General features: G+C 33.6%; 2 long non-coding RNA genes across 12 annotated transcripts; both read right to left on the bottom strand.

The window, feature by feature from the left end:
• Positions 1-26: 26 nt before the first annotated feature.
• Positions 27-13,658, bottom strand: LOC133671295 (uncharacterized). 11 transcript variants are annotated; one of them, XR_009834257.1, is made up of 12 exons: positions 12,095-13,658; positions 11,595-11,989; positions 11,419-11,489; positions 5,189-5,355; positions 4,811-4,915; positions 4,540-4,630; positions 3,058-3,281; positions 2,627-2,686; positions 2,372-2,494; positions 1,757-1,841; positions 1,447-1,511; positions 27-228 (listed from the first exon to the last, which is right to left on the bottom strand). It is a non-coding gene; the product is annotated as an uncharacterized LOC133671295 (long non-coding RNA). The 11 variants fall into 11 exon arrangements; XR_009834266.1 differs by having other exon boundaries at positions 11,595-12,943; positions 13,019-13,658; XR_009834261.1 differs by having other exon boundaries at positions 11,584-13,658.
• Positions 13,659-14,104: 446 nt separating this feature from the next.
• On the bottom strand, positions 14,105-26,894 carry LOC133671299 (uncharacterized). The gene is made up of 15 exons (XR_009834274.1): positions 26,337-26,894; positions 25,939-26,024; positions 25,430-25,482; positions 25,129-25,346; positions 24,936-25,045; positions 23,934-23,988; positions 23,531-23,642; positions 22,760-22,798; positions 22,580-22,650; positions 22,406-22,476; positions 21,362-21,597; positions 20,506-20,562; positions 20,120-20,188; positions 14,542-15,191; positions 14,105-14,444 (listed from the first exon to the last, which is right to left on the bottom strand). It is a non-coding gene; the product is annotated as an uncharacterized LOC133671299 (long non-coding RNA).

Raw genomic sequence — 26,894 nt, 5'->3', positions numbered from 1 at the left:
ATATATATATAATTAATAAATCACAATGAAAAACAAACTTACCAACATAATTAATTTTCGAACTGAAAAGGGCTCGGTGTATGGGGTTGCGCTATCCATGTTTTGGATAAGAAAATCCTTACACACCAAACACTCTCTTAGCAGTTCTACACAATACACTTTTCAAGCACATAATAACCAAGCCCCTCCCACTTTTCCCTAATGAATGCAGCAATTCAACAACTTGACCTACAAAACATAAGATATTAATGATAATGTTTCCTTGTCGAGAAAAGAATACATAAGATATTCAAGAAACCCAACTGCCATTAGCCTAATCCAAGTGAACCCTCAAACTTGGAACATGGTACGCAAACAAAAAAAATATTACCAATGGGATACCCGACATATGATATTCCTGAAAGCAGGACACCACTAGAAAAAAAAACAACAGATTAAACCAAACCACAAAATTGAGCAACAAAAAAAAACCTAGAAATGCTCTTAAACTAAATTCAGATCCTTCAATTCCTGTGCAGATAAAATAAAAGATTATTAGCCATAGTGGATAACAAAAATCCATAGAAAAACTATATCTTTTCTAACTAGCAGTATAGTTCATGATTATTAAAGGCCTCTTGACAAGATTTATGAAGATCATGCTCTTTTGCAGTGACTCTTGCAAATAAAGATGTGAGCTCATCCGAAATCGAGTTGAAAAGAAGAAAGATTAGAAATGTATTGTCAAAACATGTTGTGCCTCGAGAAAATCATTCCACAAATTGCAACGGCAACAATAAAATCTAACAAATTGCAGGAATTTTACAAACATGAACAATTTAAAACCAAATCACCATTTTAGAAGTGCTCTTTGGACCTGCTATTCTTTGTAATGAATATATATGTCATTCTATATTTATATAGACCACATTCCTACAACTCTCAACATTAAGTTGTAGAGTAGCAGTTCAGTATGAATGACAAACATTTCCAGCTGTGGTCTTTTAGTGGCGTTTGCACCCAAAGTATAATGGGTCTAGGCAACAAATTTAGTTCCTTACAATCAATTAAAAAAAATTATCAATGCAAAATAAGCAACAATGAATTTCAAAACGAAACTTGCCACCTAAAGATCCATGGGAACAATGATAAATTGCCTCCAAACCAAATTCAATTCAAGCATAACAAAAGATAATATCCATAACTATTTTCATGATATCATTTAGAAGTCACTATAATCTCTTGTCATGGTTATGATAATAAACATTAAATGAATAGTAAGTGTTATTAAATACAAGGATAGGTTTTTTTTGAGGAAAAAAAATGAGTATACTTAGATCGATCTATTTAATAAAACATAAGAAAGTCATTGCAAAATAAGGTTTCGAACTAAAATGCAATTGGAGAAACTCACTAAAACCATATTTTATTTTACCAAAAAAACATGAGCTTGTTACTGAAGCTCACCTTTTGTTTTTCTCTCACAACCATCAACCAACTACAGTCATAAGCAACTAGCATAGTTCGGCAACCTAGAAGTTAAACAAAGAAAATTTTGCATTACAATAAAATTTTTTATCTACTTTTTTCCTCATCAGTCCATTTCCTTTCTAGTTAAAAATGGTTGATGATATCCAAAATAATTGATCAATAAGTTGTGATTGAGTTGGAAAAAGAGCAATTAAGGCATCATGTTATATAATGTCCTTTTTTATTTCTATCTCCTCATTTCTGTAAAAAAATAAACACGTATAACTGAGCGCCAACATATTCATACCTTCATTTTCAGAGTAACATATTTCCCTCCAGATTTGCTTCATGACGTCCATCATCGTCACAATTATCATCTTCGTGATCAACATCTTGTCAAGATACCACAAAATTTATAGAAATGTTTCAATGGCTATCTAGATTGACCACAAATGTATGACATGACCATTAAAATGCACTCATATGGTTATCTCAAAATTTCAACATAAAAGACCAAAACATATACTAATTAAACTTGGAAAACAATAAAAAGATAGGAAGAACGTCAAGGCATTGCATAAGACTAGCAAGGGAAAAATGAACGATTGGAGTAAATAAAGAGAACAAATGAAACTAAGACATAAAAGGCTCCTTTAACTTTTTCTTCATCATAACCAAATGACCATGATCACCCTGCACAAGTTCAGAGAATACTTCGTTGAAGTGCTAAGCAACTCCTTTGAAAGTACAACCTATCGATTCATCATTTTGCTGATCTAAAACATATATAAGTTCTATGATTTTCTACACACAAGCATTGAAGTAAAAACATAATCTGGTTGAAGTGAAGATACATAAATCATAATCTCACGTTAAAAACAATAAATACAACAGAAGACAGTTAAGCAATAAAATCCAGTACCATAGTCCTTTGTCACTTGCCTCAAGCCTTTTCTAGAGTTCCTCCTGTTTCTCAGTGATATTTACATTTTGATGTAGTGTCTTCTTGTTTACATGGCTGAACTACTGAAGTTGCTCATTGCACCTATGAAGCATTTTATGCAACTCTTTCACACTCCACTTATACATATATGTTCCAATAAAAGAGAGCATGTCACTTCTCAAAAAATGAATGCTTAAGTGGAAGCATGCAAACATGACCTATCTCAGTAAGTACCAAGTACATGTAGAGGCAAGACCAAAACATCATCTTTTAGGATTTCAGCATAGATATCGCCTGGCAAATCAGGCAAGATAAATAGATTTAAAACATTGATTACAAGACATAATAGTTTAACATTACATTAAAAGCCAAGAACAAAAAATTGAAGCTCAGACTAAAGAAAATTCACAGTTAGTCAATTATTACATAAAGACACAATAAAGCAAATTCACAGTTCGGAGTTCTTGTAAACTTGAACTAATAATATGCTAGAGAGGTTAATCATTTCTTTAGTTATAGCTCCTGTTAAGTCCAATTTACTAAAGATACCTAAACAATTCAAAAGAGAAAAGACCTTAACATTGTGTTTTGATCATGGAATTATATGATAAGAGGGCCTGGTCCTTTCCTAATTAAATGATGAGCATGAGATAAGAAAGTGCCACCTATAGGAAGATTCTGACAACACCATCATACATCCGCATTGATGTTAAAGTATCAGAATAGACTAATCTGAACTCTTGCCTGTGCCAAATTTGAAGAAAAAAGACGTTGTAAATCATCATTTTCCTTTTTCAGCCTTTTGTCACGAGTAGCTTTGCTAGAAAAGGGGTTGTCCGACCTTGTTTTTTGATAAAGGATGCTCAGCTGCTTTTCACGCTCCGTTGTACTGCAAGTTGCCAAAACCGTTTATGAAAGAAAGACACTGCAGGGAAACCAGGGTGGCTGCTAGTTATAGAAGGAAACCAGAAAACTAGAGTGATCTTAGGAAGTTATTCATGGTAAGCTAAATCTCCTTTCCTAATTATAAGAGTATATACAGCCTGTATGGTAAGCTAATTATGGATTTTATTGACAGTTAAGGCATCGTAAACATGTATAAGGATCATCATGTAAAATAACATATAGGATTTTTATTGTAACCATCCACAGTTATGCAGACCAAACCATCAGTTTGTGGACACATCCAAATCTCGACAAATCACGGTTTAGGTAAATACTTAGGAGAATAAGAAGAATAATCAACGATATAAGAATGCAGACCATTGCAGGAGTCATATCAACATCACTAACAATTTAGCCCATGTAAATTTTTAAGAAGTATACACATTTATAGACTTGCCCTCAAGCATAAACAAAGCTCCACTAGTATCGAAGAACATGCCGATCAAATAATTATATTACTTACAAATATCACATCAAGGAAAAAAGCGTATAAGTAGGCACTTTATAGCCTTGCTTACTTTTATAGTTGGGATTAATCGACCACAATTATCAAATTAAGACTTTTTCTCACAACTATCCATCCATGGATTTCAAAAGATATCACTAAAGAGAGTCACACCAAAAACTTTCAACCCAAATTTGCAGAAAACATCAATAATCAATTAACAAAACATGTAGAGATATAACCTTCTAGAACCAAATAGCACAAGTAATCACTGAGTTTTCAGTTGTGTGTAGACCAACATATAAATTATTAACAACAAAACTCGAATCAAAGTGTTTGCTGGATCAATACTATTTTAGTTAGAACAAGCACGATGGAGAACTAACCTGCACAAATCCTAGGAAAAATTAGAAGAAAACTTCAACTTCTTTATTAAAGGTACCACATCAAAACCATGTGGATAAGTTACACGAGGATACTTTATCCTTGCCTGTTTAGTGGGGTAAAAGTGGCTTGTCCTCTTTTCAAAGCATTAAGGTGCCTAATTATGTGAGTTGATATGTTATTATACCAAACCACCACATGAGATAAGTTGCTCGAAATACATATTGATATGAAGTACATCATTCAAACGATAAAGTGACCATGGCAGACGGTCAAGAGATTGCAAGTGATTATGCCAGACCGTCTAGCGAATTAGGAACACAACTCTAAGATAGAAAATATTTAACATAATATAATAGAGTAGGTAAATTACCTGCATGATGTCACGGGTTGTTATAAGAATGATGCAAGAAGCCAAGTGAGGAATACCTGAACTAATCCAAGAAGCCAAGCAGACAAAGAACCTGGTAAAAATGGGAAAAGAAAAATCAATTGTGTTTAGGTCAAGATGTGCAACCACATAGAGAAGTTTTCTATTAAGATGTCTTAACAATTAAAAAGGCCAGAGCACAAAACATTCAGAGCAAGGAAACACGCAAAATTGCAAAAAAATCACCCAATAACAACTGAAGGAAAGAAAAAACCTAGAAATCCACAAGCAGCTTCCTTGAATCTACAACGAAAGTAGAATGTTGATATCCACAAGAGTGAGGAAACAAGCATAGCACACGTTAAATCATAGCATCATCCTGAAAGAAAAGCACATGTTAAATAAAAGCATTCAATATTTTTTATCCCCAAAAAATAATTAGCATTTTTCTCTTTACTAGAGTTTAATACCTTGGCTTGGATATGTCCTGAAATTCTCTCTAGCACCGTCTTTCACATCAAGCTCAAGCTAAGTCTATTTTTTTATGGCTTATGTTTGTCGTTGAAGTAAAGATACATAAATCATAATCTCACATTAAAAACAATAAGTACAACAGAAAACATTTAACCATTAAAATCCAGTACCGTAGTACCTTGTCACTTGCCTCAAGTTCAGCTTGCCTTGTCTAAAGTTCCTCCTGTTTCATAGTGAGATTTACATGTTGATCTCTAGTGCCTTCTTGTTTACATGGCTGAACTGTTGAAATGCTCATTGCACCAATGAAGCATTTTATGCAACTCTTTCAAACTCCACTTATACCTATATGTTCCAATAAAACAGAGCATGTCACTTTTGAAAAGATGAATGCTTAAGTGGAACCATGTAAACATGACCTATCTCAGAGAAATAACCTTCTCGAACAAAATAAAACAAGTAATTACTCAGTTTTCACTTGTGTGTAGAGAAATAACCTTCTAAAACAACATAACACAAGTAATTACTCAGTTTTCACTTGTGAGTAGACCAACATACAAATTATAAACAACAAAACTCGAACCAATGTTTTTGCTGGATCAATACTATTTTAGTTAGAAAAAGCACAGTGGAGAACTAACCTTCGCTAATCCAAGGGAAAAAATGTGAGAAAACTTCAACTTGTTTAATAAAGGGACCACATCAAAACCATATAGATGGATAAGTTGAACAAGGAGACTTACATATAAATTTCGTAAGTACCGAGTATATGTTCTAATAAAAGAGAGCATGTCACTTCTGAAAAGATGAAAGCTTAAGTGGAAGCATGACCTATCTCAGTAAGTACTGAGTATATGTGGGGGCAAGACCAAAACATCATCTTTTAGGATTTCAGCAAAGATATCGACTGGCAAATCAAGCAGGATAAATATATTTAAAACATTAATTACAAGAAATAATAGTTTAACGATACATTAAAAGCCAAGAACAAAAAACTGAAGCTCAGACTAGTCATTTATCACATAAAGAAACAATAAAGCAGATTCACAGTTCATAGTTCTTGTGTTGTGACTTCAGCCAATGAGTCTATCCATCCTGTCAGAAACACCTAGAAGAACAGCTAGTCAAAAAAATCTTTTTATAGTGAAATATTAAAATCAAGTTCCTAGAAACAACTCAAAGCTCACTTTAGAGTTCTTGTTTTATGACTTCAGCTAATGAGTTACCATCATTTAGTTCCTGCTCCTTCAATTCAGCTTCATCATATAACATTTCAAACTTTGCAAAGGATATAATGGCTTCCAACTTTTGTTTTTGTCATTTCAGATTAGTTGTGAAATTAGTCTCTAGCTTTGTTTTCTCATTTTAGTCTATTTGATGGGAAGTGCACATTCATGAGATTTATTACCTCAATGCAATCTGTTCTATATAATTATGTCCATAAACTTCAACTTTGAGCATCGATAGTCATAAAAACCCCCCGTCATATCAACTTAATCACCTGATCATTAGTAACTTGTTAAGGCATCATAAACATGTATAAGAATCATCATGTAAAAAATAACATATAAGATTTTTATCCTAACCATCCACAGTATGCAGTCCAAACCATTAGTTTGTGGACACATCCAAATCTCAACAGATTACAGTTTAGGTAAATACTTAGGAGAATAAGAGGAATAATCAACGATATATGCATGCAGACCTAACAGGAGTCATATCAACTTCATCAACAATTTAGCTCATGCAAATTTTCAAAAAGCAAACACATTTATGGACAAGTCCTTGGGCATAAACAATGCTCCACTAGTATTCAAGAACATGCGAGTCAACTAATTTAAGTTACTTACAAATATCACATCAAGGAAAGAGTGTTTTGCTACGCAAATCATATAAATTTCCTAGTAGCATTGTGGTTGGGGGTGCACACCAGAAACATATATGCAGGTACTTTATAGCGTACTTTTATTGTTGGTACCACTCAACCATAATTATCAAATTAAAACTCTCTCAAAACTATCCATTCTTGGATTCCAAAAGCAATCACTACAAAACTTCTCACACCAAAAACTTTCAACCCAAATTTACACACCAAGCTAATGAAAACATCAACAATCAATTAACAAAACATGTTAAGAAATGACCATCTGGAACAAAATAGCACAAGTAATTACTCAGTTTTCACTTGTGTGTAGACCAACATACAAATTATTAACAACAAAACTCGAACCAATATTTTTGTTGGATCTGTTATTTCAGTTAGAACAAGCACGGTGGAGAACTAACATGCGCTAGTCGTGGGGAAAAATTGGGAGAAAACTTCAACTTTTTTAATAAAAGGACCACATCAGAACCATGTGGATAGATAAGTTACACGAGGAGACTTGTATACAAATTATGAACAGCAAAACTTGAATCAATGTTTCTACTAGATCAATACTATTTCAATTAGATCAAGCATGGTGGACTATCCTATGCAAATACTGGGTAAAATTGGGAGAAACTTCAACTTTTTTAATAAAGGTACCACATCAAAACCATATAGATAAGTTACACACGGATACTTTATCCTTACCTGTTTAGTGGGATAAAAGTGGCTTGTCCCCATTTCAAAGCATTAAGGTGCATAATTATCTGAGTACATCATTCAAACGATAAAGTGACCATGGCAGAAGGTCAAGAAACTGCTACTGATTATGCCATATCGTCTAGCAGATTAGGAACACAACTCTAAGAGAATATTTAATACAATAGAATAGACTAGGTAAAGTACCTGCGAGATGTCACGGGTTGTTATAAGAATGATGCAAGAAGCCAAGTGAGGATTACTTGAACTAATCTAAGAAGCCGAGTAGACAAAGAACCTAGTAAAAATGGTTAAAGAAAAATCTACCGTGTTTAGGTCAAAATGTGCAACCATATGGAGAAGCTTTCTATCAAGATGTCTTAACAATTGAAAAGGCTAGAGCACACAACATTCAGATCAATAATCATGGTTGCTATCCGAGTACATAAGTGACTAAAAGTGTTGTAACAAACGGAGCTATGAGGAATAGAAGCAGAAGAGCTGAATGGGGTTACTACAGGTAAACAGTGGTGGAACGGTACGAATGGCAGGTGCACTCACCAGCCGATCCCAAACTCATCATTTGGCCTTAACTACTCTAATGCACTCAGGTCATATATTCTCTCAAGATAAAAATCAAATAAATCAATGGTTTCTTGTAGAAAGTGACTCAATGAAAATATAAATGAAACAACACAATTGTGCAGAAATCATCCATCATAAAGGCATCTCTTATAGAAATTAACTAGTTACATGACCCGCGCGATGCCGCGGGTCAATGGTTTTTGCATAAAAAATATCAAAAAAAATTAAGATCTAAAAGTATTAGGTCTTTTTGCAAAGGTATACCCAAGAGTCTTGGGCGTGGCTGCAACGCCTGACCCAAGACAAATATTTATAATATTAATAATAACATTAAACTTGCATGACCCAAGTTCAAGTGGGTCTGACTGCAATACCAGACCCAATAGTCTTGGATGTGGGTCTGGTTGTAAGGTCGTGTCATAAAAGTGTGATAATTAAATAAATTAATTAAAAAAACGAAGAAAAAAAACCAAAATGAAGAAAAAAGTTAATGAAGAAAAAGAAAAAAAAATCTGAATTAACAGGGTTAACCCTTCAAACCAGGTTAACAAATTGACGGGTTAACACAAAATTAACCGGGGTAACTCGTCAAACCCGGGATCCGTGTCGTGAAAGTTTGATAACAAAATAGAAAAAAATTGAACATTAACAAACTAAACTAAATGAAAAAAAAATAAATAAAAAGGAAAAAAAAAACAAAAAGGCATCAACCTTTTCACTATGGACTCCAGTGTGCACTCCACAGTTAAAGTCATAAAAACAGCAAAAAAAAGCATCGGTCGATAACTAAATAGGAAAAATTTTAATATTGATAAACTAAATTAAATAAAAAAATATTAAATAAAAAGAAACAATAAAAGAAAAAAAGCTTATAAGAAGAAAAAAACTAATGAAGAAGAGAAAAACAATCTAAATTAACTGGGTTAACCCGTGAAACCTGAAATCCGTGTCATGAAAGTCTGATAAATAAATAGAAAAAAATTTAATATCAACAAACTAAATAAAAAAATTAATTAAAAAAAAACAGAAGGCATCAGCCTTTTCACCGTGGGCTGCACTATGTAGTGTATAGTGAAAGGCATAAAAAAAACTAAAGGCTTCAGCCTTTTTATTGTGGACTGCATACAATATTAAAAGATAGAAATTAAAAGAACAAAACTAATGAGGAAAAAGAAAAAAAATCCGAATCAATCGGGTTAACGTGTCAAACCTGGAATTCGTGTCATGAAAGTGTAATAACTAAATAGAAAAAAGATTTATTATTAATGAAATAAATTAAATAAAAAATTAAATAAAAAGGAAAAAAGCAAAGAAAAAAACATACAGGAAGAAAAAAACTAACGAAGAAAAATAAAAAAAAAATTGAATAAACTGTGTTAACCCGTCAAACCTGAAATCTATGTCATGAAAGTCTGATAATTAAATAGAAAAAATTTAATATTAAGAAACTGAATAAAAAAAAAGATGAGGAAAAAGAAAAAAATCTGAATCAACCGGGTTAACCCGTCAAATCAAGTTAACCTGTCAAACCTGAAATTCGTGTCATGAAAGTGTTATAACTAAATATAAAAGGATTTATTATTAATGAAATAAATTAAAAAAAGATTAATTAAAAAAGCAAAGAGAAAAAACATACAAGAAGAAAAAAACTAATAAAGAAAAATTAAAAAAAATCTGAATAAACTAGGTTAACCCGTCAAACCTGGGATCCATGTCATGAAAGTCTGATAATTAAATAGAAAAAAATTAATATTAAGAAACTAAATAAAAAAAAAGATGAGGAAAAAGAAAAAAATCTAAATCAACCGGGTTAACCCGTCAAACCCAGGATCCGTGTCATGAAAGTGTGATAACTAAAAAAAATAACCTTAACAAACTTTATTAAACAAAAAAAATTCATTAAAAGAAAAAAAACACAGAAAAAAAAAGCAAAAAAAAAAACAGCTTAGTGTTTCACTGTGGATTGAACAGTGAAACACTGAACATTTTTTGTATATATTATTAATTAAAAAGAAAAAAGCAAAAAAAAAAATTCAGGGTTAACTCGTCAAACCAGGTTAACCCGTCAAACCCGGGATCCGTGTCATGAAAATCTGATAACTAAATAAAAAAATTAACATTAACAAGCTAAATTAAACAAAAAAATTTCATTCAAAGAAAAAAACACAGAAAAAAGCAAAAAATAAAAAACCATAAAGACAGAAAACGAAAAAAAAAGAAAAAGAAAAAAAACCAGAAAAAAAAATAAAAACAGAAAAAGAAGAAAGAAAGAGAAGAAGACTGCTCAGTGTTTCACTATGGACTTCCACAGTGAAACACTGAGCAGTTTTAGTTTATTGTTAATTCATCTGACAAGGCAGATAGGGAACCCATTCAACCCACCATGCATATTTAAGTAGCAAAACAGTCATTGCATGAACAGAATGGAAACCAGTTTTGTTAAAAATAAAGGCAGTCACCAAATCAATCATATTCTCAACTGCTTTCTCCAGTAGGTGTAGTCAAGTTGCAGCAGCAACAATTTTATCCTGATTGAATAATGCTCATAATCCTTACCAGCATCCATTACAGAAACGCTAATAAAGGTATTGCACAGTCACAGTATGTAGAGAGACATCAAAATTTAAAAACAAACTATCATTGCTAGCAAAACACGTAACAGCCTTATTGGCAGCCTAGGAAAGCACGAAAAAGATCTGGGAAAAAATTATGGGCAGCAGCATTTGTTAACACAACACATGGGCATAAAGGGCAAATATGTGAATGATGTGCATCACTATTGATAAAACTAATGTTCATAATCCTTACCAGCACCCATTAAAGAAATGCTAATAAGAGCATCGCACAGTCACAGTATAAAGAGACATCAAAAGTCTAAAAACAAACTATCATTGCCAGCAAAACATGTAACAGCCTTATTAGCAGCCTAGGAAAGCACGGAAAAGATCTAGGAAAATATAACAGGCATGGATGGAAGGATAGTGGCAGAATCCTAGATTGTTATCCCAATCAATGGTGGCCAAAGTTTGACTTTCTGAACTAAAATAAAATTATGCCTCATGATAGAACAACTAATTCAAAAGAAATTCTGGAGCATTGTGGGAGAAGCTTTGTAAAGATAAAGATAAGCTTATATGTTAGAAGAAGAAGAAAACAAATATAAAATTCAGGATCCTTCTTCTTTCGTAATAAGATGTGGACCATTATTTACACTCCATACCTCAGAAAAGAAAAAGAAGTAGGTTATGAAGTATTACCGGGATGTGATTGTCGGAATTATCAACACAATCTCAACAAAAGCAGATAAAACATGATGCCCTGCACCTTCCTGTTGAATAACAACAATCATTAGAATACAAACTTAAAACGGTGACATTGAGAAACTACCTCAATCTCATAGATATTCAAACCATGTAGCTTACATGGAACATACCTATGCTCGACCAAATCATAAGCCTGCCGGAAATTTCTCACTTCAAATCACTGCAAAAGGATGTGCTTTTACAATTGTCAATATTGGCAACAGAATGATCTATACTCTTGTCATGGTATATAAGAATTTTCATCAAACAAGCAAAGGTTAGTGTTTCTATTATCAAATGAAACTACTTTCTATTATCAATTGAAACTACTTGCCGAAGTTCGGACCTTGTAAACCTTACTAAATCCTCCTTGCCCAAGAAGGTTTAAAAGGGCATATTGATGATTTAAAATCTGAAAATTATTAAAACTTGAATCATCCTCATCTCGTATCCTTTTCAATTCACGTATAAGACGTCCCTCTTCCAGTTTATAGCCGTCTCTCTCATGCAAAATTGTCTCTTCCTCCTACAGATAATCAACAATTCAATAACAAGGGATGCATGTATAATGGAGCACTTGCAACTTTTGCAATACTTGCAAAATGCAGCATCTCCATAAAGAATGACTTACACGCTACACGTTCACTAGACAAGATTTAGAAATCTCATCCTGGATGAGAAAATCTTCTTCATGTGCTCCAGATTCTGCATTTGTACCATCACCTTTGCCTTCATAGTAACAAAAACTAATGTTAATACTCAAAATGTATCTTAATAAATCACAAATAGCAGATAGACATTGTAAAAGCATGAGGAATAATTCGTTTCTTTTTATTTACTCGTTTTTCAGTGACAAGTAATATTATTTTTCTAGGGTTTGAGGCCAAGACACATCAGTGCAACATCAATCTATCACCTCTAGTGCAACAGGTGGCAATAATAAACGATAATAAACTATTTTCTTCCAAAAAGTCACCCACCTCAATTAGCAACAAATATACAGAAACTTTTGGGGCAATGTATTACCATACACCCATTAGCATATAGGCATGCATGACAGCAAGCAAGAGGCCTATCAGAAAGCAGATCATAAATATGGAAGTAGCTTGGAAGGCCACAAAAGCTTCATGTGAAACAGAACAAATACCTGTTAAGGATAAGTACAGTTGCTTCTCACAAGGTTGAGATATCTTACCTCGATGCGATCTGTTCTAAATTTAATAAGCTCCTCTTTAAGATCTTTTATTTCTTAGTTTAGCTGGGATAGTTCATGTTTTTCCTGTGGTGTTAAGTGATCAATGAGCTCTGTGCCCACCTCACCTTGTTTCGTGGTCACAGTGGCTTTAAGCTCACTATTTGATTAGTGACATCTACAAGAGATTTTTCCTATAAATAGGACCCAACGACAGAGGAATAAGAACACTTGTGGTCTTAGCTTATCAAATTCAACAATAAGTTCACTTTCCTTTTTCACCATGATCTACAAAAGCAGAAAAGTCTAGTCAAACTATGCCCTTTCAATAAGCCTGACCAAAATAGAAAGAGAAAAGGATACATGCTTCTTGTAGCTTGTTTCTCTATGCTTTATGACTATTGAATCCTTCATGAGACTAGAAAATAACGATTTCAGCTCTGCAGCTCTCAACGTAGGCATTTCGCTCTTTGAAGTCTGCATTCAGCCTATAATTTTCTTCCTGAAGTAGATGACTTATTTAAAATCAAAAAATCAGAATATAAAGGAAATGGCAAGAGAGGCACGAGGACTTGCAACAATAGAGTTAAGAAGTTCAATTGCATACTCATACCAAGTAGCAAAACATACTTATCTAATTTCAATTAATCCATACATTTACACATAAACCTTGAAGACAGCTCATCATAAAACTAGAAATTTTCAAAGGGGTCTTGTTTTTAGTATAATGGTGGGCATCTACTAGTTACTGCTATAGACCTTGAATAAATCCCGAACATTTGTAGCTAGTACAACATCTGGAAAAGGTAAAAAACTTATCATCGAAGTGTCCAGTTAATGTGGAAAATAAAAATCAATTATTTCTCATAACAAGATGGTTCCGGTTCCTTGGACTAAAACGAAAAATCACCCAACAACAAGTGAAGGAAAGAAAACCTAGAAATCCACAAAAGCTTCCTTGAATCTACGACGAAAGTAGAAGAGTTTATATCCACAAGAGTAAGGAAACCTGTATAAATTGCAAAAAATCAAATTTCACTCGACTATGTGTGTCCATTCAGGTCCCCCAAATCCTCCACTAGGTCAAATCAAAGAAGGTATAAAATCCCCTAACATATTAATTTAAGTAACAAAATACACAAATAATGATGTTTTAATTACTTATTTGCAAATTCTCCATCTACTAGACTGTGTTTTATTATTACCGACCATGTTAGCTGTATAAATTAGTTTATTGACAGTAGAGGACAAAAACCTAAAGTGAGGCCCTTTCAGCTGAAATTATAGCTTAGGTAGTAATATGTAGAAAATTTTAGTTGAGGAGATACCTTACATTTTAGCATAGCATCATCCTGAAAGCAAAGCACATGTTAAATAAAAGCATTCAACATTTTTTATCCCCAAAAAATAATTAGCATTTTTCTCTTTGCTACAGTTTGATACCTTGGCTTGGATATGTTCTGAAATTCTCTCTAGCACGTCTTTCACATCAGGCTCAAGCTCAGTCTATTTTTTTATGGCTTATGTTTATCGTTGAAGTAAAGATACATAAATCATAATCTCACATTAAAAACAATAAGTACAACAGAAGACATTTAACCATTAAAATCCAGTACCGTAGTACCTTGTCACTTGCCTCAAGTTCAGCTTGCCGTGTCTGAAGTTCCTCCTGTTTCCTAGTGAGATTTACATGTTGATCTAGTGCCTCCTTGTTTACATGGCTGAACTGTTGAAATGCTCATTGCACCAATGAAGCATTTTATGCAACTCTTTCAAACTCCTCTTATACCTATAAGTTCCAATAAAACAGAGCATGTCATTTTTGAAAAGATGAATGCTTAAGTGGAACCATGTAAACATGACCTATCTCAGTAAGTATCGAGTACATGTGGGGGAAGACCAAAACATCATCTTCTAGGATTTCAGCAAGGATAACGGCTGGAAAATCAGACAGGATAAATTAATTTAAAACATTGATTACAAGCCATAATAGTTTAATAATACATTAAAAGACAAGAACAAAAAACTGAAGCTTAGACTAGTCATTTATCACATAAAGAAACAATAAAGCATATTCACAGTTCAGAGTTGTGTTGTGACTTCAGCATTGAGTCTATCCATCCTCTCAGAAACACCTGGAAGAACAGCTAGTCAAAAAAATATTTTTATAGTGAAATATTAAAATCAAGTTTCTAAAAACAACTCAAAGCACACTTTAGAGTTAGTGTTATGACTTCAGCCAATGAGTTAACATCATTTAGTTCCTTCCCCTACAATTAAGAACCATGTAACATCTCAGATTTAGCAAAGGATATTAGGGCTTCCAAATTTTGTTTTTGTTATTTCAGATTAGTTGTGAAATTAGTCTCTAGCTCTCTGTTTTCTCATTTTAGTCTGTGATGGAAACTGCACAATCATGAGATTTCTTACCTCAATGTGATTTGTTCTACATAATTATGTTCATAAACTTCAACTTTGAGCATCGATAATCATAAAAGCCCCCCCGTCATAACGACTTTCTTCCTTACTTAATCACCTGATCATTAGTAACTTGTTAAGGCATCATAAACATGTAGAAGGATCATCATGTATAAGGCATCATAAACATGTTCTTACCTCAAGAACATGTCGGTCAAATAATTTAAGTTACATACAAATATCATATCAAAGAAAAAGTGTTTTACTTCGCAAATCATATAAATTTCCTAGTAGCATTGTGGTTGGGGTGGACACCAGAAGCGTACATGCAGGTACTTTATAGCTTACATTTATTGTTGGTACCAATCAACCAAAATTATCAAATTAAAACTTTTTCTCAGAACTATCCATCCTTGGATTCCAAAAGCAATAACTACAGAGCTTCTCACACCAAAAACTTTCAACCCAAATTTGCACACCAAGCTAATGAAAACATCAGCAATCAATTAACAAAACACGTAGAGAAATAACCTTCTAGAACAAAATAACACAAGTAATTACTCATGTCCATAAACTTCAACTTTGAGCATCGATAGTCATAAAAACCCCCCGTCATATCAACTTTCTTCCTTACTTAATCACCTGATCATTAGTAACTTGTTAAGGCATCATAAACATGTATAAGAATCATCATGTAAAAAATAACATATAAGATTTTTATCCTAACCATCCACAGTTATGCAGTCCAAACCATTAGTTTGTGGACACATCCAAATCTCAACAGATTACAGCTTAGGTAAATACTTAGGAGAATAAGAAGAATAATCAACGATATATGCATGCAGACCATTACAGGAGTCATATCAACTTCATCAACAATTTAGCTCATGCAAATTTTCAAAAAGCACACACATTTATAGACAAGTCCTTGGGTATAAACAATGCTCCACTAGCATTCAAGAACATGCCAGTCAAATAATTTAAGTTACTTACAAATATCACATCAAGTAAAAAGTGTTTTGCTTCGCAGATCATATAAATTTCCTAGTAGCATTGTGGTTGGGGGTGCACACCAGAAACGTATATGCAGGTACTTTATAACGTACTTTTATTGTTGGTACCACTCAACCACAATTATCAAATAAAAACTCTCACAACTATCCATTCTTGGATTCCAAAAGCAATCACTACAAAGCTTCTCATGCCAAAAACTTTCAACCCAAATTTGCACACCAAGCTAATGAAAACATCAACAATCAATTAACAAAACATGTTGAGAAATGACCATCTGGAACAAAATAGCATAAGTAATTACTCAGTTTTCACTTGTGTAGACCAACATACAAATTATTAACAACTCGACTCGAACCAATGTTTTTGTTGGATCTCCTATTTCAGTTAGAACAAGCACGGTGGAGAACTAACCTGCGCTAGTCGTGGGGAAAAATTGGGAGAAAACTTCAACTTTTTTAATAAAGGGACCACATCAGAACCATGTGGATAGATAAGTTACACGAGGAGACTTGTATACAAATTATGAACAGCAAAACTTGAATCAATGTTTCTACTAGATCAATACTATTTCAATTAGATCAAGCATGGTGGACTATCCTATGCAAATACTGGGGTAAAATTGGGAGAAACTTCAACTTTTTTAATAAAGGTACCACATCAAAACCATATAGATAAGTTACACACGGATACTTTATCCTTACCTGTTTAGTGGGATAAAAGTGGCTTGTCCCCATTTCAAAGCATTAAGGTGCATAATTATCTGAGTACATCATTCAAACGATAAAGTGACCATGGCAGAAGGTCAAGAAACTGCTACTGATTATGCCATATCGTCTAGCAGATTGGGAACACAACTCTAAGAGAGAATACTTAACACAATCTAATAGACTAGGTAAATTACTTGCGAGATGTCACGGGTTGTTATAGGAATGATGCAAGAAGTCAAGTGAGGATTACTTGAACTAATCTAAGAAGCCGAGCAGACAAAGAACCTAGTATAAATGGTTAAAGAAAAATCTACAGTGTTTAGGTCAAAATGTGCAACCATATGGAGAAGCTTTCTATTAAGATGTCTTAACAATTGAAAAGGCTAGAGCACACAACATTCAGATCAATAATCATGGTTGCTATCCGAGTACATAAGTGACTAAAAGTGTTGTAACAAACTGAGCTATGAGGAATAGAAGCAGAAGAGCTGAATGGGGTTACTACAGGTAAACAGTGGTGGAACGGTACGAATGGCACTCAGGTCACCAGCTGATCCCAAACTCATCATTTGGCCTTAACTACTCAAATGCACTCAGGTCATATATTCTCTCAAGATAAAAATCAAATAAATCAATGGTTGCATGTAGAAAGTGACTCAATGAAAATGTAAATGAAACAACACAATTGTGCAGAAATCATCCATCATAAAGGCATCTCTTATAGAAATTAACTAGTTACATGACCCGCGCGATGCCGCGGGTCAATGGTTTTTGCATAAAAAATATCAAAAAAAATTAAGATCTAAAAGTATTAGGTCTTTTTGCAAAGGTATACCCAAGAGTCTTGGGCGTGGCTGCAACGCCTGACCCAAGACAAATATTTATAATATTAATAATAACATTAAACTTGCATGACCCAAGTTTAAGTGGGTCTGACTGCAATACCAGACCCAATAGTCTTGGATGTGGGTCTGGCTGTTCGTGTCATAAAAGTGTGATAATTAAATAGATTAATTAAAAAGAAAAAAAACAAAGAAAAAAACCCAAAATGAAGTAAAAAATTAATGAAGAAAAAGAAAAAAATCTGAATTAACAGGGTTAACCCTTCAAACCAGGTTAACCCGTCAAACCTTGGATTCGTGTCGTAAAAGTTTGATAACTAAATAGAAAAAAAAATTGACGAGGTAACTCGTCAAACCTGGGATCCGTGTCATGAAAGTTTGATAACTAAATAGAAAAAAATTGAACATTAACAAACTAAACTAAATGAAAAAAATTAACTAAAAAGGAAAAAAAACAAACAAAAAAGCATCAGCCTTTTCACTGTGGACTCCAGTGTGCACTCCATAGTTAAAGGCATAAAAACAGCAAAAAAACAAAAAGAAAAAATAAAAGCATCGGTCGATAACTAAATAGAAAAAATTTTAATATTGATAAACTAAATTAAATAAAAAAATATTAAATAAAAAGAAACAATCCACAAGAAAAAAAACTTATAAGAAGAAAAAAACTAATGAAGAAAGAGAAACAAATCTAAATTAACTGGGTTAACCCGTGAAACCTGAAATCCGTGTCATGAAAGTCTGATAAATAAATAGAGAAAAAATTAATATCAACAAACTAAATAAAAAAATTAATTAAAAAGAAAAAAAAAGCATCAGCCTTTTTTCACCGTGGGCTGCACTGTGCAGTCTACAGTGAAAGGAATAAAAAAAAGCAAAAAAAAAAACTAAAGGCTTCAGCCTTTTCATTGTGGACTGCATACAATATTAAAAGATGAAATCAAAAGAACAAAACTAATGAGGAAAAAGAAAAAAAATCCGATTCAACCGGGTTAACGTGTCAAACCTGGAATTCGTGTCATGAAAGTGTAATAACTAAATAGAAAAAAAAAATTATTATTAATGAAATAAATTAAAAAGGAAGATTAATTAAAAAGGAAAAAAGCAAAGAAAAAAAACATACAGGAAGAAAAAAACTAACGAAGAAAAATAAAAAAAATCTGAATAAATTGGGTTAACCCGTCAAACCTGAAATCTATGTCATGAAAGTCTGATAATTAAATAGAAAATATTTAATATTAACAAACTAAATAAAAAAAAGATGAGGAAAAATAAAAAAATCTGAATCAACCGGGTTAACCCGCCAAATCAGGTTAACCTGTCAAACCTCAAATTCATGTCATGAAAGTGTTATAACTAAATATAAAAAGATTTATTATTAATGAAAAAAATTAAAAAAAGATTAATTAAAAAGGAAAAAGCAAAGAGAAAAAAAACATACAAGAAGAAAAAAACTAATAAAAAAAAATTAAAAAAAAACTGAATAAACTGGATTAACCCGTCAAACCCGGGATCCGTGTCATGAAAATCTGATAACTAAATAAAAATAATTAACATTAACAAACTAAATTAAACAAAAAAAGTTCATCAAAAGAAAAAACCACAAAGAAAAAAGCAAAAAAAAAAAACCATAGACATGGAAAACGAAAAAAAAAACCAAAAAAAATAAAAACAAAAAAAGAAGAAAGAAAAAGAAGAAGACTGCTCAGTGTTTCACTATGGACTTCCACAGTGAAACACTGAGCAGTTTTAGTTTATTGTTAATTCATCTGACAAGGCAGATAGGGAACCCATTCAACCCACCATGCATATTTAAGTAGCAAAACAGTCATTGCATGAACAGAATGGAAACCAGTTTTGTTAAAAATAAAGGCAGTCACCAAATCAATCATATTCTCAACTGCTTTCTCCAGTAGGTGTAGTCAAGTTGCAGCAGCAACAATTTTATCCTGATTGAATAATGCTCATAATCCTTACCAGCATCCATTACAGAAACGCTAATAAAGGTATTGCACAGTCACAGTATGTAGAGAGACATCAAAATTTAAAAACAAACTATCATTGCTAGCAAAACACGTAACAGCCTTATTGGCAGCCTAGGAAAGCACGAAAAAGATCTGGGAAAAAATTATGAGCAGCAGCATTTGTTAACACAACACATGAGCATAAAGGGCAAATATGTGAATGATGTGCATCACTATTGATAAAACTAATGTTCATAATCCTTACCAGCACCCATTAAAGAAATGCTAATAAGAGCATCGCACAGTCACAGTATAAAGAGACATCAAAAGTCTAAAAACAAACTATCATTGCCAGTAAAACATGTAACAGCCTTATTAGCAAGAGCAATATTATGGCCACACAAAGAGTGTGTCTTGAGTTATGTTTCATGCGTGTTCTTGTTTCATCATCTTAGAAAAAAAAATGAAAAGTTATATGGAAGTCATAATAAACATAATCATGGATGCTAAGGCCCTTACTATTTATGCTAAGAGAAAAGCTTATGCAATAGGTGTCTCACAGTAAGTTAAAGCTTCCATCCATTTTACCTAAGAAAAGCATCATAAGAAAATTTTTAAGGTCAGTCAAACTCCAAGTATTTAAAGGTAACAAAGTACCCAAAAGAGACGTATTAAAAATATTTAACATGAATGTATGGTATGACTGGTCTATTGTATTCTTGAGAGGAGTTACATCTTGTTGTGTGGATTAAATATTCTATGCACTTTCAACATTTGGCGAAACTAACTGAGGATACCTTAATTATTCATATTAAGAATGTGGTTGATAGAGTAAGTCTAGGAGTACAACATAAATGTTTGGCAACAAAATAGAGCTATGCTGCACAACAAGATAATATATATACCTTTCCCCATCACTATTGGTCAGTACATAACCCCTCAAATTAGCAGCCATCGACAGTCTAGACAACACGAAATCAATTAGTTAGAGATCAAATCATGACAGAATCATAACTTAGGATCATTGAATGACTCGAAACTTATCAAAAGGTGAGTTAACAACATGATTAATACTAAGGGTGGCAGAAAGATAAATCTACACAAGCCCAAAGCAGCTTTAAGGACCTCCTTTACCCAACGAATCTAATGCTTGAATGAAATGGGAGATTCAATGATCAGCAACGTAAAACCATTTTTCCTTCTCATAGTTATCAACCAGTACAAGGGTATAAAATTAGATTTACTTCTAATAAATCTACACAAGACCAAAGCAGCTTCTTGGACCTCATCTGCCCAGCAAATCTATTGCTTGAATGAAATGGGATGTTCAGTGACTAAAAATTTAAAAACATTTTTATTTCTCATAGCTATCAGCCAATGTGAGGGCAGAAAATTGGTAGAAAATTTCATGTATGTTTCTATATTTTATGTTTGTTTCTATTTCTAATCTAGCAATATATCACAAAAACATTTTAATTTTTCTATCTATCAATAGCATATTTTTAATGCCAAGCAGAAAGAGCACTTAATTGAATCTTTGTGCTTAACCTTTTATCTGCAGAGCAACCATAGATCCCATAGCATTTTTAATCGCAGGAAAAAATAGCTTGTTTTAAATGTAAATTCACTTGGAAATTTTCCATGCTTGTAACAACATTGCTGAAATCATGGATACACCATGTTATAAGACCATCATCAGAACTTAAAAGCTAATCTTTCCAACACCATCATCAAATAAGGTGCAGCTTTAAGATGACTAACCTGGATGTGATCTTTTGCCACAGAAAGCTTGAGTTCTTCAACGTCTTTTCCATCATGATCGTCATTAGGGTACAGAAGAATCAATTACCATTTAAGAGAGTTGTTGTAGCCATAAATATACAGGAATGAAAGATTGTAAAGTATTGCACCTTTACAAACCAAAAGCACATTCAACCAATTAAGCACTTCCAGAAAAGATGCTTAAAAAACAACTTTTAAGGAAAAACAACGATCACCTAATAAAAGAAAAAACAAGCAATTATTTCTAAGATTATCCAATCAAACATCAGAAGGATGAGGTAGGTTTGGTATATATGAATACAATAGATCTTTCATGCCAAATGAGGCATCTATAAGAGATTAACACAGAGATGTGCATCGTAGATTGTAAAAGATGTGGTGAGCGATCGAAAGATGACAGAATACACGCCGACTACAAATCCACACCAACACAACAAAGAAAATAAAAATATTCGTGAACAACCAATATGGAAGCATAAAAATAAATCTTTTTTGGATGAACAACCAAAACAGTAATGAAATAAGTAGCCAATTATAAACAGCCTAATAAAAAAATTAATCAAAATGGTTGATCTATGTGATAAAAATATTCACAAAGTGTCATGTGCACTTTCGAATAAGAAAAGAGTAATCAGGTTTCCTTTCACCTTTTGAGGGTTGGGAGGGATGAAGAAAATAGAGAGAGAAAAATTGTACAGAGCACCTCTTACAAGGTTTCCAATTTCATGCATGGATGGAAGGATAATGGCAGAATCTTAGATTGCTATCCCAATCGATGGTGGCCATAGTTTGACTTTCTGAACTACTCAAAGAAAGTTATGCCTCGCGACAGAACAACTAATTCAAAAGAAATTCTGGAGCATAGTGGGAGAAGATTTGTAAAGATAAAAATAAGCTTATATGTTAGAAGAAGAAAAAAACGAATATAAAAATCAGGATCCTTCTCCTTTCGTAATAAGATGTGGACCATTATTTACACTTCATACCTCAGAAAAGAAAAGGAAGTAGGTTATGAAGTATTACCGAGATGCCATTGTCAGAATTATCAACACAATATCAATGAAAGCAGATAAAACTTGATGTCCTGCACCTCCCTGTTAAATAACAGCAATCATTAGAATACAAACTTAAAAAGGTGACATTGGAAATACCTCAATCTCATAGATCGGAAATGAGATAGTGTATGATGAAACATACATCGAGTAGTTAATGCTTGTCATAATTGCATAGGTTGTGGAAGAGATCACTCAATACAAAACGAATGGCTACTAAAGAAACATATTGTAAGCTCATAACAAAATTTTGATATCAATTAACTCCAATAAAAGTTTATTGAAAGGACACCAACAAAAATAAATCAAGGACATGATCACTCACAATGAAAAAAAATATTCTTGTCAGGTCTGTTATCTCCAACTGCAGAAGACAGTTGTAAGAGAAAGCAAAGGGTAGCCCACTTAAAATGGATCAAGCCAAAGTCAAATAAATTGACGAAACAAAGAAAGCACAAAAAAAATTAATAAATTAACCAAGATCCAATCAATTCCTGAAACAAGGAACTACAATAAAGAAATGCATCCCCCATCCCCGTCTTGATCCTCGCTCCCCCACTTTTAACTCCCATAAGGTGCTCTTTTCAGCCTCCCAACATCTTTGAACATATAACTCTCTATACAGTGTTAATATTTCCAGAATTTCATGATTTCAAAAGGATTACACACAAACACATGTATGATGACAAAGTGATGATATACATATTAAATGACCATACTTTTAATAAATGACAGATTTATGGAACTACCATGCTTTCTCGGCATGAATCTCGGTGCGCTAGATTACATGATGGACAATTTCTTACAGAAGATGCAGGAATTATACATTTCATGGGAAGTAGTTTCTGATACAGTTACATTTCTCTAGTAGTTTCCGATGACTTTGTACACTCTTTACTTCTTTAAGTATGTAAGATATGGATCTTGAGCAATGGTTAAAACATCTGGTCTCTCTGCTTGGTTATAGGTCAGACATTGACAAATCAAATCATGTAATCCATCAGATGCACGTACAAAAATCATCATCCACTGTTGCTGTGAGAATAAGACCTAAGAGAATATGCTGTGAAAACTACCAGACTCAAATCAAACTCACCTTCGCCTCATTTGAGATAATAGGCTTCGTAGGGAATTCAACCCTGCAAGCTTTTATAATTGTGTCTTCGCGTAGTATTCGTTCTTGAGTTTGGTCATGCCCAAAAGGGCGTCTGCCAAAGAGCATTTGGTAAAACAGAACTCCAATTGACTAAACATCAACTTGTATCCCAAGAAAGGCATTTTAAAGAAGGTTAAATAGATGAAGCTTAAGCAGTCAATTATATACGGTGATAACCAACTCTTTGGAATTCTCATGGAGACTCAATCATTGAACAGCAGGTGAGCAACGAGTCAGAGGACCATGAATCCCAAAAAATAAGGGACATTCTCATTTCAGTAAATGCATTTTATTCTCTTGGCTATGGTTGTGACTGAATGTCCTTAATGGGGAGAAAATATACCTTCAATGATATTAAAGGGGTCTTGCTGAGCTCAAAGCATGCTGGTGGAAAATACCTAAAATTACAAAAGAAAACGGAATCAGAATTTTGCCCATATAGCTAAACTAGAGAAGATTTATCGAGAGTAGGAAATATTTGTCTAGGAAACTGCAAGTGCATTTATTTCTTGAAGCAAAAGATCAAACATTTACAACATCCAAAATCACAGATGACAAACTTCAGTGTTACTTGCCAATAAGTTCCAGCTCCCTGAGATGTAAGTTCCATTCCCTAGGACCCAACATCTTTGAGATCAGAGCCAAAAGCCTTTAAGATCAGCACCAAATCCCCCAAAAACAGCAAGCCAAAACCAAGACAAAAGGAAAGAAAAAGAAGGCTGATAAGTCACGCCATCATTGCAAGGCAAATAAAGACACAAAAGCAATCCCACCTTACCCTAACAACTCAGTTCTTGGTGGCTTCGATGGAGAAAGAGAAGAGGAGTGCAGGAAAACAAGGAGAGAGAGACACAAAAAATTCACATAAACAAAGGAGAAGATGAGCTTAACCCAATAGCTAGCAGCCCCAATCCCAGCCCCAGCAAATGAAACCCAAACCAAAAAACATAATGTCCTATGCCGAATGAAGGGAAATTAACACAAGAAAAAAAATATAAGCATGCTCCTTGCCCAAGCCCACCAACATAAGCTGAATAGAAGGGGGGGAAAGCCAGCCAAAAAGAGCTGAGCAAGAGGTAAAAAAGCCAGCCAAGAAGCAGTTTGCATTGTTCCATTGAATAGGAAGTTGTCAAGATATACATTGGATTCACCAATCCTTTTACTTTTTTTGTTATTTCTTCAACGCATCATGCATGTTATACAATCCAAAACTTGCAGCCTGGATTATCTAATTTGGTGGTCTTTTTTATCAATATCTTTTATCTCTACTTTTATCACTCACAAAGAACACCAAGAGAGATCGTTCAAGCACATTCAGGACAAGCTTAAAAAGATGTGAGTATACCCGATAACACCCACACTACCAAGTCTTAAGGAATCTTGGTGAACTTTAATCCTGGCTTGTCTCTATTCTTTTGAAACAGATATCAGCAGATCCGATATGATTTTGGTTCTCTGCATCAAGAAGAAGACGAGCATTAGATATGGTCACAAATCTGCTAATGAAAAACTTGTTACACTGCTGAATGAGTGGATACCCTGCCTATTGTTGGTTGCACAATGAAGAGAACTAAGCAAGCAGGTTAAATGCCTGAAAAAAAAAATGCCAGTATCAAGATTCCAGCTAAAGCCATATGCAAATGCTATTAACTAACAAGTTGAAATCAAGTCTTAAGGAATCTTGGTGAACTTTAATCCTGGCTTGTCTCTATTCTTTTGAAACAGATATCAGCAGATCCGATATGATTTTGGTTCTCTGCATCAAGAAGAAGACGAGCATTAGATATGGTCACAAATCTGCTAATGAAAAACTTGTTACACTGCTGAATGAGTGGATACCCTGCCTATTGTTGGTTGCACAATGAAGAGAACTAAGCAAGCAGGTTAAATGCCTGAAAAAAAAAATGCCAGTATCAAGATTCCAGCTAAAGCCATATGCAAATGCTATTAACTGACAAGTTGAAATCAAGTAAATCAACAGGCCCAGAACTCTTCACCGATGACATGCAAGAACGCATGCCTTAAATGCCATTGCCTTCAAGCTAAAACAAAGTTAAATGTTTTGTTCTTTCCAAGTTTCATCAACTCTATAAGCTTCCTGCACCATTTATACATTCCTTTATTGGGAGGCCATATTTAATCTCCTCCTCAACATTACATTTCCCACTTTAGAATATCCAATTATTAGTAAGGGTGCAAAATAAGAGACACCAAAAACTCAACCCTTTTGCTAAGTATCATATGGCATCATAGCATGCAATGAAACTTGAAACATTTGGGTAATTTTATTGCCATATACTACTTAATGAGAAAGTGACTCAATGAAAATGTTAATGAACCAACATTACCTGCTTTATATACATCCTGAAATTACAGAATCATCCGCCTTCTATCAAAGAGATTAAAGAGCAGCACCATTAGCGGAGTTTTCTTACTGTTAGAGACAGAAAAAAAAAATAATTTAAATTTTCAAAATAAAAAAAAAAGGGATTAGCATGCCTATCTCTGTACGATCCAAAATCTGAAATTATTCCATGCTTTTTTAAGCAGGAAATTAAAAATAAATAAATAACAGTTTCCAAGATTAAAAAATAAATGCTTAAAAAAACTAACTGCTAACTAGGGTTTCAACTTCCAGAAATTTACAGAATATACAAAAATCGGAGTCTCAAACCCTAAGTTCTAAGTAACAAATACAGGCACTAAAACCACGGCGTGGCGGAGCAAGATTAGCAAGAAAACTTACGAAATTGTCACTCCATCGACTAGAAAGGGGTTTGGCTTGAAGAAGAAGAAGATGAGGAGGACTGGGTTTGAGCGGGCGAGCGGGCGAGTTAATGGTTTAGGTGTTGGGTGGGTGCGCAGGTTAAGGCCGTTGAGCAGAGTGCTCCAGCGGTGTGTTTTAGCGCTGGGCTTGCGGTGTGTCTCTATCAGATGCTTTGACATGTCTTCCTCTTCCACTAAGTTCTTGACCGTTGTCGCTGCATAATATGATCCAAGAAATCCTTCCTCTTCGCTACATACTTCTACTTTGTCTCCACCGTGGAACTCCAGTGTTGTTACAGAATTTAACAGGCAAAGAAAAGAGGAACTTGAAAGATCAAGGAATTATTTCGTGTACTGTAAATCAAAATCAATGAAGTGGAAGTGTAACAGACGGGTTGTTTTTTAACGTTACTATTTTCCTGCAGGGAAAAGGATTGTGATGTCGATTTGATATTTCTAGGCTGTTAACGGATAGTTTTCTTTCTTGTTCCTCGAGTACTAATGGGATCCCCATGAATCTAACACCCGTATTATTATA

This window comes from Populus nigra, chromosome 13, assembly GCF_951802175.1.
Source record: "Populus nigra chromosome 13, ddPopNigr1.1, whole genome shotgun sequence".
Classification (NCBI taxonomy): Eukaryota; Viridiplantae; Streptophyta; class Magnoliopsida; order Malpighiales; family Salicaceae; genus Populus; species Populus nigra.
Note: the sequence above shows the minus strand (reverse complement) of the source record. Positions and strands in the feature narration are given on the sequence as shown.